The 18,515-nt window shown below is 39.9% G+C and overlaps 1 protein-coding gene across 2 annotated transcripts in view; it reads left to right on the top strand.

The window, feature by feature from the left end:
• Positions 1-1,056: 1,056 nt before the first annotated feature.
• The window catches only part of INPP5F (inositol polyphosphate-5-phosphatase F), a 48,741-nt gene continuing 31,282 nt past the window's right edge, over positions 1,057-18,515 (top strand). For both annotated transcript variants that reach the window (XM_014550565.1, XM_014550567.1), the window contains exons 1-2: positions 1,057-1,075; positions 9,620-9,700. The gene's annotated coding sequence lies outside the window, so the exon portion shown is untranslated. The remainder of the gene's footprint in view (positions 1,076-9,619; positions 9,701-18,515) is intronic.

Below are 18,515 nucleotides of genomic sequence, written 5' to 3'. Positions count from 1 at the left end.
AAAAAAAGCATCCACTCCTGCCTGCTTTCTTTGGTAAGGCTGGCTGAATTAAATACAGGTTGATTTTAGGTCAGTGTTCCTTCTTTAAGTTACTTCATTTTGATTTCAGGTTCTTTCAAGTTTAACTTCGCATTTCTTCAACTTGACAGTGGGATATTTAAAAATACATGAACTCGTTATAAATCTTATTCTTTGAATCAGCTTTCATTTACACTGAACTTCAAATTCTACAGTTTCTGCAATGGTCAGTATATACCATCTGAAGCAATCATAGCATCAAACTGAAATATTAGGAAATTTTAAACATGCCATATGCTTTTAATTTTAGTAGTTTGCATATATAATGATGATGCTTTACAGTATTATACATTGCTTTTATGGCAGATTTAAACGTTTTTTTCCCCTCTGTGGAATAGCTGTGATGGGCAGAGTCACAGTTTGCCAGTCTCCCTTCTGGGCAGTGGTGCTTCTTAACTTTCAGGATTTGTCTCTCTGGTAGCTATTGCATTTATTCCCCTTTACACCTTTCAAAAATTCCCTCATCTCAAAGCAGCAGCCCCCCTTCTTGTTTCTAACTACTTTAGTATTCTATTTCTTTCTCCTTCCAAATATATTAAGGCCGAGTTTCTATGAAGTCATTTATTCTTTCAACAAACATTTTTGAAGACCTTCTGTTGGGCATTGTGCTAAAGTGAAAAGATGGTTAAAACACTGTCTATAGCCGAGGATGTAGTTCAATAGGAGATAGACACGCACAGAAGTCTAGAGTGACAGATACTGTGATAGAGCTATATAAGACAGTTCTGTGGAAGATTTGAGCTGTCTTGAAGTTCAAGGTCTCTGTGTGTTTGTTTTTCCGAGATGGTAAAAATTTATTTTTTTCCAATAAAATGAGAAGGAAGAATACTTTTTTATTTGATTCTGTGAAATTTCTTGAAGTGGTCTGTGAGAGTTTCTTTCTCTCTATAGGAGTGGAAAGCCCTGGAAGAAACGGGCTCTGTGCACGTATGGACTTTTGTGTGTGTGTCTTGCCAGAAATAACTCTTTGTATGCTCAGTGCCTTCATTCTAATTAGGTACGCAAAACACCAAAACAAAGCAAAATGACAGTTTATGAGGATGCCTAGTGCCTACCTGGCTAGAGTGAAATAGTGCAGGTTCTTCCACTCTTTGGTGGTCCTTGTTTGATCTAGTAGAGTTCTTCATTTGATCTGATGGTGGGTTTGAAGGCAGAGCTTTTTGTTGGTGAGGCCCTATGGTGGCAAAACTACTATGCAGACAATCCTAGATGGGAGAGGATAAGTTAACTTTGGACAAAGTTTTCAGGGAAAGCTAGGAAATTATTTAAGTAACAGCTGGGAGAAAGGTTGCACTTATTTAATGAAGGAAGTGCTAATTTTATACATCTTGGTTTAAGAGCTCTAAAATGAGGAAAGGAAAATACCAATTGTTAGCTCAGCTGTGCTCTGATTTAGTTCTCCGAATCCTATTTCTGAAAGTTATATCAAAGACAGTTTTTGGGGGGAGCAGAAGGTGAGAGACATATCTAAACACATTGCTATGTTTCTTGGGTGATGCATTATGCATTTATTATTCAAAGATTTATCTAATCCTTGTTTAAACTGGTTGTATTTTCAGCCTCTGTAGGTAATGAGTTTGGAAAGTTGTGACAGGCTGTACTTCCCTTCATTTATTCCCAAACTATGTCTTTTAAACACGCGTTTCCTACACTCTTATTCTGAATGTACTGTAATCTCCATACCTCTCATAATTTTATACATTTCCACTAGGTTTTCCCAGGACCTTTCTACATTGATTGACCTTTCATGAAAGTCTTTTTCTTTAGTTATCTTCTGTTCTTTTTTGAGTTGCATTGGGTCTTTCTTGAAATGTGATTATTAGGACTTTATACTTCAGATAAGGAATCAATAATTTTTAGTGTAGATATTATAAAGTTTAAAAACCAATTTCTAATATCCTTCATGATCATGATCAAAAGTTTGTGGGCTCTTTGCTATAATTAGATGCCTCTTTTAATAGAAAAGTCTAGATATTCTTAAGATCCCCTTCCTAGATAATATCTCTTATCTTTTAAGTACTCTTAGGGTTATTTTTTGAAATATAATTCTTTGTACTAGCTTACGCCAGCTCACTGTATTATGAGATCTTTATGCAATTTATGGTACTTTATTACATTAAAGAGTTTAAAGTTGTACATGACACAGGTATCATTTTTGAATCAGACTGATAGGATAAAAGTAAACTTACTCATGCATGTTCCATCCAATGACCTATAATCACTTAGACCAGTGGTTCTCAACCGTGGCTGCACATTAGAATCACCTGGGAATCTTTTTAAAATCCTGATTTCTGGGCGTCATCCTCCGGAAATTCTGTTTCTTTGTTATGGGGTGGGGCCACAACATTAGTAACAAAGAAACAGAATTTCCGGAGGATGAGGCCCAGAAATCAGGATTTTAAAAAGATTCCCAGTTGATTCTAATGTGCAGCCAAGGTTGAGAACCACTGATTTAGACCAATAGAGTAGTTCCCCCTTTATCCGACTTTTCCTGTTCCTCAGTTACAGTTACTCCCAGTCAACTGAGGCCTGAAAATATTAAATAGAAAATTCCAGAAATAAGTTATAAGTTCTAAATTGCACTCTGTTCTGAGAGGTGTGATGAAATCTCATACTGTCCCGTTAGTCACTTAGCAGCCATCTTGGTTATCAGATCAGTTGCTGAGGTATGGCAGTGCTTGTGTTCAAAGAACCCTTATTTTACTTATTAATGGCCACAAAGTGCAGGAGTAGTGGTGCTGGCAATTCAGATATGCCATAGAAGCTGTAAATTGCTTTCTTTAAGTGAAAAGGTGAAAATTCTCCACTTAGTAAGGAACGAAAAAATCGTCTGCTGAAGTTGCTAAGATCTATGATAAGAATAAATCTTTTGACCATGAAATCACCTAATTTGTAAATTAAACTTGATCATAGGTATGTAAGTATAGGGAAAACTATAGTAAATATAGGGTTCCCTACTGTCTGCAGTTTCAGGCATCCACTGTGCCACTCCACCCCTGTAGATAAGGGGAGGCTACTATGATTCTCCACTTGGCTGTACATAATAATTACCTGGAGGAGCTTTAAAAACACCTATGTCAGGGCCCCACTCCAACCAATTGAGTCAGACTTGCTGAGGGGTGGGGCCCAGACATCAGTATTTTATAAAGCTCCTAGATCAGTGGTTGGCAAACTGCGGCTCGAGAGCCACATGCGGCTCTTTACCCCTTGTGTGGCTCTTCCACAAAATACCATGTGCAGGCGTGCATGTACAGTGTGATTGAAACTTAGTGGCCCATGCTCAGAAGTCGGTATTTTGTGGAAGAGCCACACTCAAGGGGCCAAAGAGCCGCATGTGGCTCGCGAGCTGCAGTTTGCCGACCACTGTCCTAGATGATGACCATGAACAGCCAGAATGAGCAACCATTGAATTGGAGTTCACACTGGGAAATCACCAGCTGCTAGAACTTCTAAATTGGATTAGCTTTTTAACTTGCTGCATGCCAGAAAATCATCACCATTAGAGTTCAAAGAAATGTATCAAATTTTGCATTTTTAAGATGACACCTGAATCAACTTTATCTGTTTTCCTGGCCAAATTAAATTCTGAGGTTTGAAGCATGGAAGAGCTAACAATGGGAACTTTCAGTTTCTCATTTTAGAACCCTTTTACTCATCTGTCTGACTTTAGTGTTTGTCTTTTCAGACCAATAATATCCATTGTCTTTAGCAGGAAATAAAACTTGGGTCTGATTATACCTTGGTACCTTTTTTTTTTTCCTAAAACAAATGCAACTGCCCATAAACTTCAGCAGTTGTGAAAAACCCAGGCTTGTTCTTGGGCTGAGGGAGTGCCGTCACTCTGGGCTTTTGGAATGAATGACTCATACTCTCTGCAGGCACCCAGTATTTAATCACTTGTTTTCTGTGTACCAGGAAGAGGAGGGCCTATGAAAATAGAAGCCCTGTACTGCCAAATGAACCTGGAAGTGTAGACCTAATTGGTCAAGCAATTGAGCTTATAACAAAATATTTATGCCTTTTAGTGCATGTTGCTCTATTTCACTAATTAAAAGTTGGCATTATTTGTAAAATGCTATACTTTTGTAATTTGTAAGCAACTTTTCTCTTTACTATGTGACTTTGATAATCCTAAATTTTAAAACCTACTTGCAAATTTCAAACATTTCTCTTTTGAATTTATCTGCCACATTGGAATATACTTTTTGAAGGGAAGATTAGAAAGCAATATGCTTGTTGGAGCAGATCAATTACATGGCTGTTCTTTGTGGAAGGGTAGTATAAGGCCACTGGCCATTTTCTTTGCCATTCCAATGCCTTCTGCCTCCTGAGTAGTGATAGTGTGCATTACTAAGTGTACTTGCTACATATGCGTAGACTAATATCAGTTACAGATCTCCTCTATACAGAATCCACTAATGCCAACTGATTCTGCTTGCTTTTTAAAGAGTAACAGATTGGGGGGAGGGGAATGCACACAGCCCTGGTTGGGTGGCTCAGTTGGTTGGAACATCGTCCTGTATGCCAAAAAAGGTTGTGGGTTTGATTCCTGGTCAGAGAATATAACTAGGTTGCCGGTTTGATTCCTGGTTGGGACACGTGTGGGAGGCAACCAATTGATGTTTCGCTCTCACATCAGTGATTCTCTAGTTCTCTCTCTCCCTCTCCCTTCCTCTCTAAAATCAATAAACATATTCTTGGGTGAGGTTTAAACACACACACACACACACACACACACACACACATTATGAAGTATGTATCGTGTCCCAGGCACTGTACTGGGCAGCAAAGGCACATCAGTTCAAAGACACACTGAGCCTCTTTTCTTGTGCCAGTTATATTGCCTGCTTCAGGCCTTCCTCTGTTGTTTTGTGTCTCTTGTCTCTATATTGGTATGAGAAACCATGGGCACCAGCTATAGATTTTAAGATCATTTCCCTTGAATGTTTAGATAAGTCTTTCATTGTGAGAAATCACATGCTCATCATTTATTATATTTATTGAAAGATAAATGCTTTTATTAAAAATGCTTGTATAGCAAAGATTGTTGTTTTAGGACTTCCTTTAAAAACAATAACAATTTAAGTTGGTAGCCCTATTAAAAGTCAGTGAAAATAAGCAATTGGTAGAAGTCCATTTTTCATGCTTGCTTTTACTCATTTATTGATTCATTTGGTTCAATAATTATTGAATGAATGCCTGCTATGCGTCAAACACTGTCCTAGACCTTAGGTATATAGTAGGAAACAAAGTAGGCATAGAATTAAATAAACTGATAGAAGGGTTGAGGCTTAGTAATAGTCTGTCTTTTTAATTGGTTAGTTGAAACTTTACATTTATTTTAATATATTAGGAGTTATCTCTTGTTTACCCTTGTTTTCCATTTATTGTGCTTTTTCTTTTTATTCTATCACCTTTCCTGTCTTCCTTTGGATATCTCAAATATTTGTTAGGTGCCTCTCTATTGCTGATCGAAAGTTACATATTCTACTTATATTTTTCTATGGTTTCTTAAAATCCAGTATTTATTTTCACATACATAACTAAAATTTACCAATATCCATGTCTTTTTCCCAGGCATAATTTTACCTTCCTTTAGCCTATACTTCTAGATTCCACCCCCCGCCACCCCTGCGTGTGGGGGATTTCGAGGGGAGGAAGCTGGCAGTCATGCTTGATTTGCCATTTGGATCTGAACCTGAACTGGGTTGCTGGGACTAAGACTGGATGCCTAGTTTTGAGCTGCATCAGAGCTGTGGATCTGTTTCATATTAGAGAAAACAATTTTGGGGACATATCTAGATATTGAGATTTTCATTAAAAATTTTTACTTCGAGGAGGCTTTCAGGAATTATGGCATTACCATAAGATTTAATAAGTAAAAAAATTGAAGTTTTTCTTTTTTCTTTTTTTTAAAGCTGTACGTAGATCCTTGAAATAAAAATCTATGGAGAGATTTACTGAGTGGTAAGAACCTAGAATTTTAAATGCATATACATTTCCTAACTTGAGCTAAAAGTTACTGAACATTTATGTGCCAGACATTGTGCTGGACACTTTCATATAATTCTCTCATTTGATTCTTATAAAAACCCTATAAGTTAGTTGAAATTCCCATTTACACAAGAGAAAATAGAACTGAGAGGTCTTCAGAGACTATAGTAGAGCCAGGACTCTTTACCTGGGACATGTATTCAGGCTGTGCCTACATCATGCCTGCACCTCTAGACTCTGTCCAGGCTTCCAGTTCCAGAGTCAGCTCGAGGTTGCCCTTGTACACACGCTTATCTGGATCTCTGGCTTTAGACCTGCCCTCTCATGTTCATCCTCTACACACTGGCCCTGATGTTCAATCTCAAATGCAAATCTGCCCTGTCTGGAGGAAATAGCCCTGAACTCACTATCTGTTGTCCTCCTGAGTGGGTCCCGGTGTAGTTCTTCAGCCGTGTTCTTGCAGCTCCCTGCCTTTTACGTTAGGGTCCTGCAGAACCAAACTGTCTGGAGTCCTCATTGCATTCGATGCATATTTGAATGCCTTTTATGTATTAAGCAGCCTGCTAGATATAGAGCAGACAAGAGCTTTTTAATGATCCAGATGGGGGAGGTCTAGACCCTGGGCAAAGATAGTGGCAGTGGGATGGAGAGAAAAACATCCATCAGATATTGAGAGGATAGAATCAATAGGACTCTGAGGAAGAAAAGCATTTTGGATGTCACCCACATCCTGCTTGTGCAGCTGGAATGATGGTGAGCTGGAAGTCCCATACAAAAATAAAATGAGAATATTATACCTGAGAACATTTGGTAGGGAAACTTGCGGTGTTAGAGGTATGCTAGAAAGAGCCCTGGACTGAGAATGGGAAATGGTGTTTTGATTTTGACAAGCTATGTGGTATTGGACAGTCCCTGTGTCTCTGCCAGCCCTGAAGCCTTTACCTGAAATAGAACAGAGTACTTTAACTTTGCCACTTTAAATAGTGAGCCCTTCTAACACGATTCACAGCAAATTATCTGACTTTAACTTGCCACTCCATTCTATGTCATACGCTCATTTGTCTACTTAGCATTTTGGAGCCTGCTGTGTACCAGGCACTGAGGATATAAAGCTAAACGAGAGTAGATCTTATGAGCTTCCTGTTCTTGATGAGCTTCCTGCTCAGTCAGAGAGACAGACAAGTCAATAGTTAGGTGCATTAAGCCAAAATAAGTTGCTATGATGGAAATCTGAGCAAGGTTCAGGGGAGTCACAAAAGAGATCTGCTCCGTTCTGCTAGGAGGGTGGAGAGGGGAATGTGTCAGCGAACACCAGTGACCCTTGCTCTGAGTCTGGAATGAAGAGCCGGCAGAAGTGGGTGGGGAGCAGCATTCCACACAGAGCCTGTGCACACTTGGGGATGACTGCAGGAAGACCAGGATGCTCGGGGTGGGGAGGCAGGAGGAGGTGCACAGGGACCCGCCCATGCAGGGCCTTACAAGCCTTTCCGAGGAATTTGGACTTAGTTTCTAAAGCTGTGGGGAATAGGAGAAGTAATACAATTGGATTAGCAATGTTCATATTTATCCCTTTTTATATCTAATGTATTTCCTTCACAATAATAATGGTAGGCAAGCTAGACTTTGGGGCAAAGAACATTATTTAAAATAAAGGCAGTTATTACATCCTGATAGAGCAGTTCACCAGGAAGATATAGTAATCCTGAACATAGTCTCAAGTGTAAAACAAAGCTTAAGAAAGAAAAATGGAAAAAAACAGAAAACATGAGAGTTAAAAGAAAACAATAACAACAACCTATTAGGTTTAGCAGTCAAGGAAATTAGCAAATACATAGAGGAGTTGAACAAAATAATCAACCAAGTTGATATAATGAGCCCTAGCCCCAAAGTTAAATAGTGTGTTCAAATGTTTCAGATCCATAGTAAGAAATACTTTAAAAATCATGACCTGTTGAACACATATGTATGTACCAGAAACAAAGGTTTCATAAAATATTTCCCTACATGGTGCAATTTTTCTGTTTTCTGCTCTATTCTGTTGTATTGCTGTTAATACTAATTTCATACAAAATTGATTTCATGATCCACTAATAGATTGATACCCTTTTTCCTTAAAAACACTAAGTTAAAAATATGCATGCTTTTGAACACACAGAGAACATTCACAAATTGACTTTCTGAAATCTCTTCACCACACCAAGCCTCTGCTGCCTCTCTGTTCCTCTCTGTCCTTCCCCCTGCTAAAGCAAAGTTGACTTGACTCCTATTTTTACTGAATCAAGGCCATCCAATACATCATCTGCTTTTCTTCTCCATTTCTATATTTAGTCTTTCATCTTGGCTTCTAGACTTAGAAAAAAGTGGTATCCTTCCTTTTCAAAGGTTAACTTTTACACCTGGAATTTTAATGTCATCATCTTCTGTTTTCTTGTCCTCCTTTCATATCTCTGGTTCTTACAGCTAGACATTTGTCCTTGATTATCCCACCATGAATTCAGTCTTAATGGGTTTAACTGGTTCTCATTTTGAACCTCAAAGATTATCAGTAACTATTATTTTTAGTCTTTATACCACAAAACTTGGTTATTGTTTTAGTTTTTCTAGTTTTTAAATTCTCACCTGAGGATATTTTTCCCATTGATTTTTAGAGAGTGGAAGGGAGGGAGGGAGGATATAGAGAGAGAGAGAGAGAGAGAAAAGAGAAAAGAGGGGAGGAAGAACATTGATGTGAGAGACACATTGATTGGTTGCCTCCCACACACACCACAACTGGGGCCAGGGATTGAACCTGCAACCTATTGAACTTCCATTAATGTTACATTTATATCCATGTATTTCACAGCCTTTTGCAATCTGGGTTCCACAAGAGAATTAAGCCCTAATGTCCTCAGGCACCCAATGTGTGTAATGAATTAACTTGTCTCCTATGTGTCTAGAATGGCATAAGTTATTTGTGAGAATTGAGAAAACAGTCACCCACATCATTGTTCTATGGCTGAGATGAGGAAGCCTGATCGGGATGCCTGGCGCACACCAGGCACTCAGTACTTGCTCCTATTATTTTTGCCCTAGAAGTCCCATAAAAGAGCCCTGGCTTTCTGGATTTCTTTGCTTGGTGTACGATTCTCGGGGAAAGGGCATTTTCCAGACTGAGATCCAGTAAGTGGACATCTCTATATGGCAGTTTCTCAGGCCTTGTCTTTGGATTTGGGACTAGCTATGACTATAGGACTGCCGGCATCTCTGTTGTCTTGTAGTGTACCAGCCTCTTTCCCCCACTGAAGGGCGCTAGAGTACTTGCCTCCAACTGAGCAGAGTTTCAGAATGTCAGTTCTTTCCCCATAACTGTCCTTATTGACAGAAGCCTTTCTCAGGCTTTGATTTAACGCTTTTTCAAAAATTGCTTGATAGTAATGTATTCAGTTTTGGGTGTTCATAACTGCTCTTTTTGGGCATTGATCATATTTTAATATACTGCTTTTAATACACTGTTTTAATTTGTTTTCTGATGAATATTTTCTCATGATTGTTTCTTATTTTATTTTAGCTACTGATCTACTTCTTGCCTGGAATCCCATTTGCTTGGGTTTGGTAGAAGGTGTTATTGGGAAAATTCAGCTTCATTCAGGTATGTTTCTGTAAACTCCTTAAACTTGTCAAATTTTTTGTGGTATTTTGACATTTTTTTCTTTGATGATAAATGTAGATTCTGTTATGGCTTTAATTCCTTTGCCTTAATTTTGGGTCTGCCCAAAGTGGGTATATTGCCATATAAGTTTCATGAAATAAAACTTTAGAGAAAAAGGAGGTATAATATTACAACCCTTTCTTCCTCTTAAAACACAGCATTTATCAAATGCCTAGCATGTGTCAGGAATTGTGCTAGTTGGTAGAACGCAGTGGTGAGCAAAACCTGACCAATTCCCACCCTTATGGAGCTTCTAGTTTAGGAGAGAAAACAGACATCGGTGAATAATCACCAAAACAAACATATAATTATTTGATAATGGTGGTAGGTGCTCTGATGGAAAGATAGCCCCCAACTGCACTGATTTCAAAGGAGAGGATGGTAGGAATAAGGCTAGAGAGATAGGCAGTGGCAGACCATGGCTGTTGTTGGCTTTGGGTCAGCTTGTCCATTCCTGATACAATTAACTGGCCAGGGAAGAGTGTGCGTTTCTTAGTATGGGGTGTGGTCCTTTCCGGGGGCCCTATCCAGGGCAGACAAATTGATGGAAGGTCTAGGTCAGTGGTTGGCAAACTGTGGCTCGCGAGCCACATGCGGCTCTTTGGCCCCTTGAGTGTGGCTCTTCCACAAAATACCGACTTCTGCGCATGGGCCACGAAGTTTCAATCGCACTGTACGTGCGCGCCCGCACGTGGTATTTTGTGGAAGAGCCACACAAGGGGTAAAGAGCCGCATGTGGCTCGCGTGCTGCAGTTTGCCGACCGCTGGTCTAGGTAATTCAGCAGGCCCCCTCTTGGAAGGACAGACACCTGTGCCCTGGGTTCAGAGGGAATTTTGTTCGTGAAAAAATAGATGTTACATAGTTGGGTCCCAAAATATCCTGAAAATGACTAAATGAAATAGTTTAAGCATTATACTTAAATATCTATTTTTCCTTTCGTATCCATTTTAATACGAGTTTTGAGCTCTTGGAGGCTTTACCATTATTGCTGTGTAATTAGGAGTAAAAAAGTGTGCCCTTTACTCTGGCCAGTATGGCTCAGTTGATTGAGTGTTGTCCTGTGGCACCGAAAGGTCGCTGGTTCGATTCCTGATCAGGGCACCTGCCCAGGTTGTGGGTTCACTCCCTAGTGATTCTTGGTCAGGGTATGTGCGGGAGACAACTGATAAATGTTTCTCTCTCATGTCGATGTTTCTCTCTCCCTCTCTGTCCCTCTCTCTCTAAAAATCAATATAAACATGTTTGTTTTTTTTAAGTGTGCCCCTTTTTATTGTAAAATAAAATTATCGAGCATTTGTGAGTTAGGTTGATTTCTGGGTATAAAGCACATATTGCTGGAGACAATCTAATTTTCCATTATTAGGTTTTTTGGTGGTTTTTTAAAAATCTGTTTTCATTTTGAAATATATTTTAGATACAAAAGCTGTTTACCACAGATATAAGGTATAGGTTATCATAAAACAAACATTTATATCTACCACTCAACTTAAGAAATGAAATATGACCAATGTCTTTGGAGCCCTCACCATGCCTTTCTCCAAGTATATCCTGCTTTCTTCCCTTCAAGAGAACCTGCCATTTTGAATTTTGCCTTTCATTATTGCTTTTATTACATATGTATTCCTAAACAGATATGTTGCTAATTTTTTAATAAGTGATTAAGCTGTTTGTATTCTTTCACTTTTTCTCCTACTCAACTTTACATTTTTTAGCTTTATCCATGTTGCTGTATGAAACTTTAGTCCCTTGTTTACACTATTGTATGAATATACCATAATTTGTCCTGTTTCCTATCACTGGGTAATAGTGTGGGTTTTTTGTTTATTTTTTCACTATTAGAAATAATATTGCCCCAAGCATTTTTGTATATTCTGCCTTTGATATTTAAAAAAATTTTTCAATACAGAGGAGAAAAGCATTTAGAGATTCTGTAACCATGCTAAGTATTTTAGTAACACTCTCCTACCTGTCTACATTTACATACATATATTTTTAATTCATTTATATGCTGACAAGATAATTTCACAGCTGAGTGTTCTGAATTAATTTCGTTTTCTATTGTTTAAATGAAGTATATGAAATTTTTGAGTTATTTTTCTTCACATCTTGGAGCAGTGAATAAATCACTGAACTCAATCAGAAGACTTGGATTCAGCTTTATTTATTAGCTTTGATATAAAAGGGAATTTGCTTAACATCCTTTTCATTTATTCTGTTAGCCAAGGTCATTACTGTGGCAGCCTGGAGCTGGGAGGGAGCTTGCCTGAGGTGTCCCAGTTTTCCTGCTTGTGGCATCTCCTTCATATCTCATCTCACATAGCCTCTCCTTGGGTCCTCTCTCTCCTGGATACCTATCCTTTTAGGGTGGTGGCTAGAAGACAAGCTGCAACAGGCAGGGGTTTATTAAGCATCAGCTTCTGTCACTGAGTCTACTAATGTCCCATTGGCCAAAGGAAGTCACAAAGCCAAATCCAGAGTCGACATGGGAGGGGATGTCACAAGGGCATGCATCCCAGGAGGCTGGCTCATTGGGTCCACAATGTCTCCAAGCCTCTGCTTTGTAAGCAGTGAAACAAGAGTAAAACTGACCGCCCTCTTTTTTTCCTAGGGTATTGCCAGTCTCCAATGAGATAGTATACCTGAAGGTGCTTCATAAATTACAGATCACTATTTTATCAAGGCTCTTGGTTGCAAATACAAACCTATTAGCTTATGCAAAACAGAGCAAAAAACCCCAAATTTTTATAAGGAATCTTAGGGACCAAAACCAAGAAGTAGACATTGTATAGGGATCCAAGATTACTTTTTCTGGGTCAGGTGGTCTCTGACCACTGCTTCTCCCTATACCTCTCCTACCTCCTTCTCTTCATTTGCCTTTCTCTGTTTCTGTGTATGTAAGACAAAATTTTTGCTCTTATGGCATTCAAACCAGCCTCAGCCCTCAAACCAACCAATATCTAATGTTTCTTTTCTTTTTTTTAAATGTTTTTATTGATTTCAGCCGAAGCTGGTTTGGCTCAGTGGATAGAGCGTTGGCCTGCGGACTGAAGGGTCCCAGGTTCGGTTCCGGTCAAGGGCATGTACCTGGGTTGCGGGCACATCCCCAGTGGGAGATGTGCGGGAGGCGGCTGATCGATGTTTCTCTCTCATCGATGTTTCTGACTCTCTCTCTCCCTTCCTCTCTGTAAAAAATCAATAAAATATATATTTTTAAAAAATAAATAAAATGTTTTTATTGATTTCAGAGAGAGGAAGGGAGAGGGAGAGAGAGAAACATCAGTGATGAGAGAGAATCATGATTGGCTGCCTTCTGTATGCTCCCCACTAGGGATTGAGCCCACAACCCAGGCATGTGCCCTGACCAGGAATCGAACCATGACCTCCTGGTTCATGGGTCAATGTTCAACCACTGAGCCACACTGGCTGGGCTGATGTTTCTTACAACCATGGAGACTGACTATCAAGGACTGAGTAGTGAGTGTAGTTCAGACCCCCTAAGATAGAGACTCTTCTCCCTGGTCACAGACATTTTCCAGAGGTGTGCTCCTCTAGGCGGGAGGGGCAGCCAGGGTTTGGACGTAGCAGACAACCCAAAAGTTATCTCCTCCAAGCAATTAACAAATATTTTACTGGCGGATGATTTTATGGTGCTGTGAAAGTATGTTCAGCTCCTGTGGTCATTTACGTGTGCTTCCCCTTGTTGCACCACTTGCCTTTCTCTGGACCAAAAACAAGTGGTTGGTAGGCAGTGGGGGTACCTGTTATATAGGATATTTATATTGTAACGGTGGGGAATAGAGTGAACTGGAAAAAGAAAAAATTATTTAAAAAGAAAGTTGGACGGGGAAAGTATCTGTTTTTCCCTTTTCTAATCTCTACCTTTTTCCCCCCTTGTCACATCACTTTTAAGGTTTGGCTGTTAAAGGGAGTGGGGTAGGGGGGACGAAGGGAAATCTTTTCTGGGCTCCCTGCTGCTTTTTACCCATGGAGACAATTGCAGCCTCACCCTGTATGTGTCATTCCGCCCCCAGCTCCTAGCCCTTTGAGCATTCATCTTACTCTTGCCTTCTCTTCTTCATTCTGTCCTGGGGATGCCTCCTCCCTTCTCTGGACCCCGTTATGTCTCTTGCTCTGGCCACACACACCATTAGCCTGGGTGAGGGGAGGTGTGCTTTTGGTATGCCTCAGAACCAGATAATCACTGCAGGCATGTTTTCCCATGGGAGCATCTTACCTTCTGGGGGAGAGGACGAGGGGAATAAAACGTATGTACTTAAACGTTTTCATCCTCCTACTTACTCTCTACATATTAATACATGAGTTTTTGATCTTGCCTGGTGAGATAGGAACATACATTTATTTGAACAGATGTCACTGACAGTCTTAAAAGGGCGTGGGTGCGCTGTTCATGACCGTCACTGAACTCTGAGCTCTGGAAGTATTAAGCAGGTGTGACGTAGGAACTGTATTGTTTGCTGGAACTGCCATATAACAAAGTTCTGCAAACTGAGTACCTGTAATAACACATTTATTTTCTCACAATTCTGGCGGTTTGAAGGCTGAGATCAAGGCGTCATCAGGGTTGGTTTTTTCTGCGGCCTTTCCTTGGCTTGGAGATGCCATCTTCTCCCTGTGTCTTCACATTATCTTCTCTGTGTGTCTGTAGTTTCTATTTTCTGTGTAATGTTGGGGAAATAGCTGTATCTTCACACAGCTACTCATGAAAAGATTGCTTTAGGCTGGAGAATTTAAGTGGATCACAAAAGCTCTTTAAATTGAGATTATTTTGAAGATTAAGACAAGGATAAGCTCTGTTGGGGTAAGAAATAACGGAATATAAAAAGCAAAAGTATATATTCCATGATAGATTCAGAAATAGTTTGAAAATTGTCAGGAATCTTGATTAATTTGGCAGTAGAGGCTCTTGATGTAGTAATTAAGGGAATTACTACAAGTAGGATTGAAGAGTCACAGACAGTTCATCAATGAGCTCTCACCCCTTAAAGTGGTGCTCGCCATCTGCCTGTTCTCCCTTTGAAGTGGAGAAGATGTCTCAGTCACTAAAATGTAAAGTGGGTTATGCACAGGGTTTTAAGTGTATAATTTCAGTCCTCTGCTGTCTATAGAGACTTCTTGCTATGACACTAAGGACATGAAATATTTTACATATTTCAGTGGTGAATGGAGTGTCGCTAACATTGCTGTATACTTTTTCTAAAAAGCCACTAGAAAACCCCATCCTCAAGGCACAGGACGAGGAGCCTGGCAGGGCCCCTGCGGAGCTCAGCCTCTGCTGGAGACCTGGCTCTCGGGACATGCTTTAGATCAGCGGTTCTCAACCTGTGGGTCACGACCCCTTTGGGGGTTGAACGACCCTTTCACAGGGGTCGCCTAAGACCATCAGAAAACACATATATAATTATATATTGTTTTTGTGATTAATCACTATGCTTTAATTATGTTCAATTTGTAACAATGAAAATACATCCTGCATATCAGATATTTACATTACGATTCATAACAGTAGAAAATTACAGTTATGAAGTAGCAACGAAAATAATGTTATGGTTGGGGGTCACCACAACATGAGGAACTGTATTAAAGGGTCGCGGCATTAGGAAGGTTGAGAACCACTGCTTTAGATACTGCTTCTGTTTCAATGAGAGCTTTAGTATGGTTTGCTGTCTGGTAAACATTAGCTTTAGTAATGATAATATGAATTTAAAAGGTTATTTCATCCTCACAACTACTCTCTGCAGTAGGCAGTTTAGTCCATTTCATAGAGCAGTTAAGTATTGTGCTGCCAAGTACACGGAAATAAGTGATGGAGCTAGAATTTGAGTCTGAGTTCCGACCTCGAAGTCCAGAACATTGAAGCCTCCTTGAAACGGGAAGGTACTATTTACAAAATTCCTTCTCTGTTGAGATTATTTGTGTTACATTTTGTCAGAATTTTATTTTCTTAAATATTTTTTTGATTTTTAGAGAGAGAGAAAGGGAGAGAGATGGAAATAATGATGAGAGAGAAACATCATTGATTGGCTGCCTCCTACACATCCCCCACTGGGCATCGAGCCACAACCTGGGCATGTGTCCTGACTGGGAATCAAACCAGTGACCTCTTGGTTCCTGGGTTGATACTCAACTGCTGAGCCACACCAGCTGGGCATATTTTGTCAGATTTAATCTTTCTCATAACCCCCCAGGTATATTGAACTTTGATCTGTAATAGTTTTTTAAAAGGAGCACTTCCACTTTTCAGATTTATTCTGTGTGAGTAGCTAACTAAACTCTAAAATATGCATATTTTATTTTTAATTGTGTTTGAGTTCATAAGTTGAATTTCAATATTGGCAATACCAATATTTTTGTGGAAAAAAGGATGCCTTTTGGTTTCTCAAGTGAGTTTATGTTTGGGGTAAAACTTCTGTGTTTGAAAGTTAGTATTTTTATATCTTGGTATTATACCATTAGATGGTTTATTAGAAATTTATTACATTTGATTATGCATATCATGTTTGTCATACTGTAACTTACTAAGATTACAATTCATGATATTAATACAAATGAATCCAAAGTAAACTGCATTAAGAAGGCATAGCATGGAAGAGGACTTTCTAATGCTGGCTTGTCTGGTCAGCTGCCAACACTCTAAATTGTTCAGTGTAAAATAGAAATTACTTATTTGAGGTTAAGAACCTCTGGTAAGGATTTCTTTTTTATTTATTTATTTATTTATTTATTTATTTATTTTTTATATTTTATTGATTTTTTACAGAGAAGAAGGGAGAGGGGTAGAGAGTCAGAAACATCGATGAGAGAGAAACATCGATCAGCTGTCCTCCCGCACGCCCCCCAGTGGGGGTGTGCCCGCAACCAAGGCACATGCCCCCGACCGGAATCGAACCCGGGACCCCTCAGTCCGCAGGCCGACGCTCCATCCACCGAGCCAAACCGGTTCGGCAAGGATTTCTTTTTTAAAAATATATTTTTATTGATTTCAGAGAGGAAGGGAGAGGGAGAGAGAGATGGAAACATCAATGATGAGATAGAATCATCAATCGGCTGCCTCCTGCACACCCTACACTGAGGATCGAGCCCTGACCGATCATCGAACTAGTGACTTCTTGGTGCACAGGTTGATGATCAACCACTGAGTCACGCCGGCCGGGCAAGGATTTCTTTTTATTCAATAAATGTATTGACATTCTACAGTGTATTATTTTTTATTCTGTGTTAGGGTTATTGTGTGTTAGGTGCTTGGTAACCTTGATTCATACCTTCCCAGCACATGGTAGGTTCTTGGTTAATGTTTAATGATAATGAATAATGAAATGGCCTGTAAAAGCCTTGAAACTTTGGAGTAAATTTCCACCCTACTCCATAAAGAATTATAAAACACTTTCAAACTCTTGCATTTATGAAATGCCTAAAAAAGCATCTTCAAAACACTCTTCCTAATGTGAGAGTTGATTAATATTTGGAAGAAAAAGTGGGGGAAATTGAAATACTATGTATCTCTTTAAAAAACTTTTTTCATATGGGAAATATATATCATGCTATTTTTCTACAATAAGAAATTCCTGAAACAACTGTTTTAATTATTTTTATTTTTGGTATATTTTTCTTAGGGATATAAACTCATAAACTGAAAGGTTGATTTTACATGCAGTCTTTCATAGACTATTTCTCATTTAATTAAAAAGTGTTTGTGAGAAGTTAAAACTTGGATTGGAAAGGTAACTATTAGGCCTCTGAGTATTTTCTTTTTTCTTGCTTGTATTAAGATTTCTTTCATTTGTTTTACCATCTTCCTCACTTCCCCTCAATCCTCCTATCTAATAATAGAGAAACATGGTAATTAACCGTAACTTTGCTATCCTTCCCATTGGCTAATTAGCGAGCTATGCAAATTAACTGCCAACCAAGATGGCGGCTGGCAGCCACGCAGCTGAAGCAAACAGGAGGCTTGCTTGCTCCAGTGACGGAGGAAGCCAAGGTTCCCCGCCTGCCGCAGCCCAGCTCTGAGCTCCAGATGCAACAATGTTGCAATTATAGAAGCTAAACAAACCCAGAAACCTGCTTTCAGCTGCCAGCGGGCTCAGAGCTTAGCGCGCCAGTGATGGCAACAGAGTTTTAATTATAGAAGCTAAACAAACCCAGAAACCTGCTTTCAGCTGCCAGCGGGCTCAGAGCTTAGCGCGCCAGTGATGGCAACAGAGTTTTAATTATAGAAGCTAAACAAACCCAGAAACCTGCTTTCAGCTGCCAGCGGGCTCAGAGCTTAGCGCGCCAGTGATGGCAACAGAGTTTTAATTATAGAAGCTAAACAAACCCAGAAACCTGCTTTCAGCTGCCAGCGGGCTCAGAGCTTAGCGCGCCAGTGATGGCAACAGAGTTTTAATTATAGAAGCTAAACAAACCCAGAAACCTGCTTTCAGCTGCCAGCGGGCTCAGAGCTTAGCGCGCCAGTGATGGCAACAGAGTTTTAATTATAGAAGCTAAACAAACCCAGAAACCTGCTTTCAGCTGCCAGCGGGCTAGCCAGGCTGATGGCTGCCAGTACAGCGGTGGTGATGGGAGCCTCTCCTGCCTCCTCAGCATCGCTAAGGATGTCCGACTGCAGTTTAGGTCTGCTCCCTACTGGCAAATGGGCATCCCCCGAGGGCTGTCGGGCTGCCAGAGGGATGTCTGATTGCCAGCTTACGCCCAACCCCCCAGGGAGCAGGCCTAAGCCAGCAGGTGGTCACCCCC

Source organism: Myotis brandtii, unplaced genomic scaffold (assembly GCF_000412655.1).
Source record: "Myotis brandtii unplaced genomic scaffold, ASM41265v1 scaffold604, whole genome shotgun sequence".
NCBI classification, from domain to species: Eukaryota; Metazoa; Chordata; class Mammalia; order Chiroptera; family Vespertilionidae; genus Myotis; species Myotis brandtii.
This window is presented reverse-complemented; position numbering and strand designations above follow the sequence as displayed.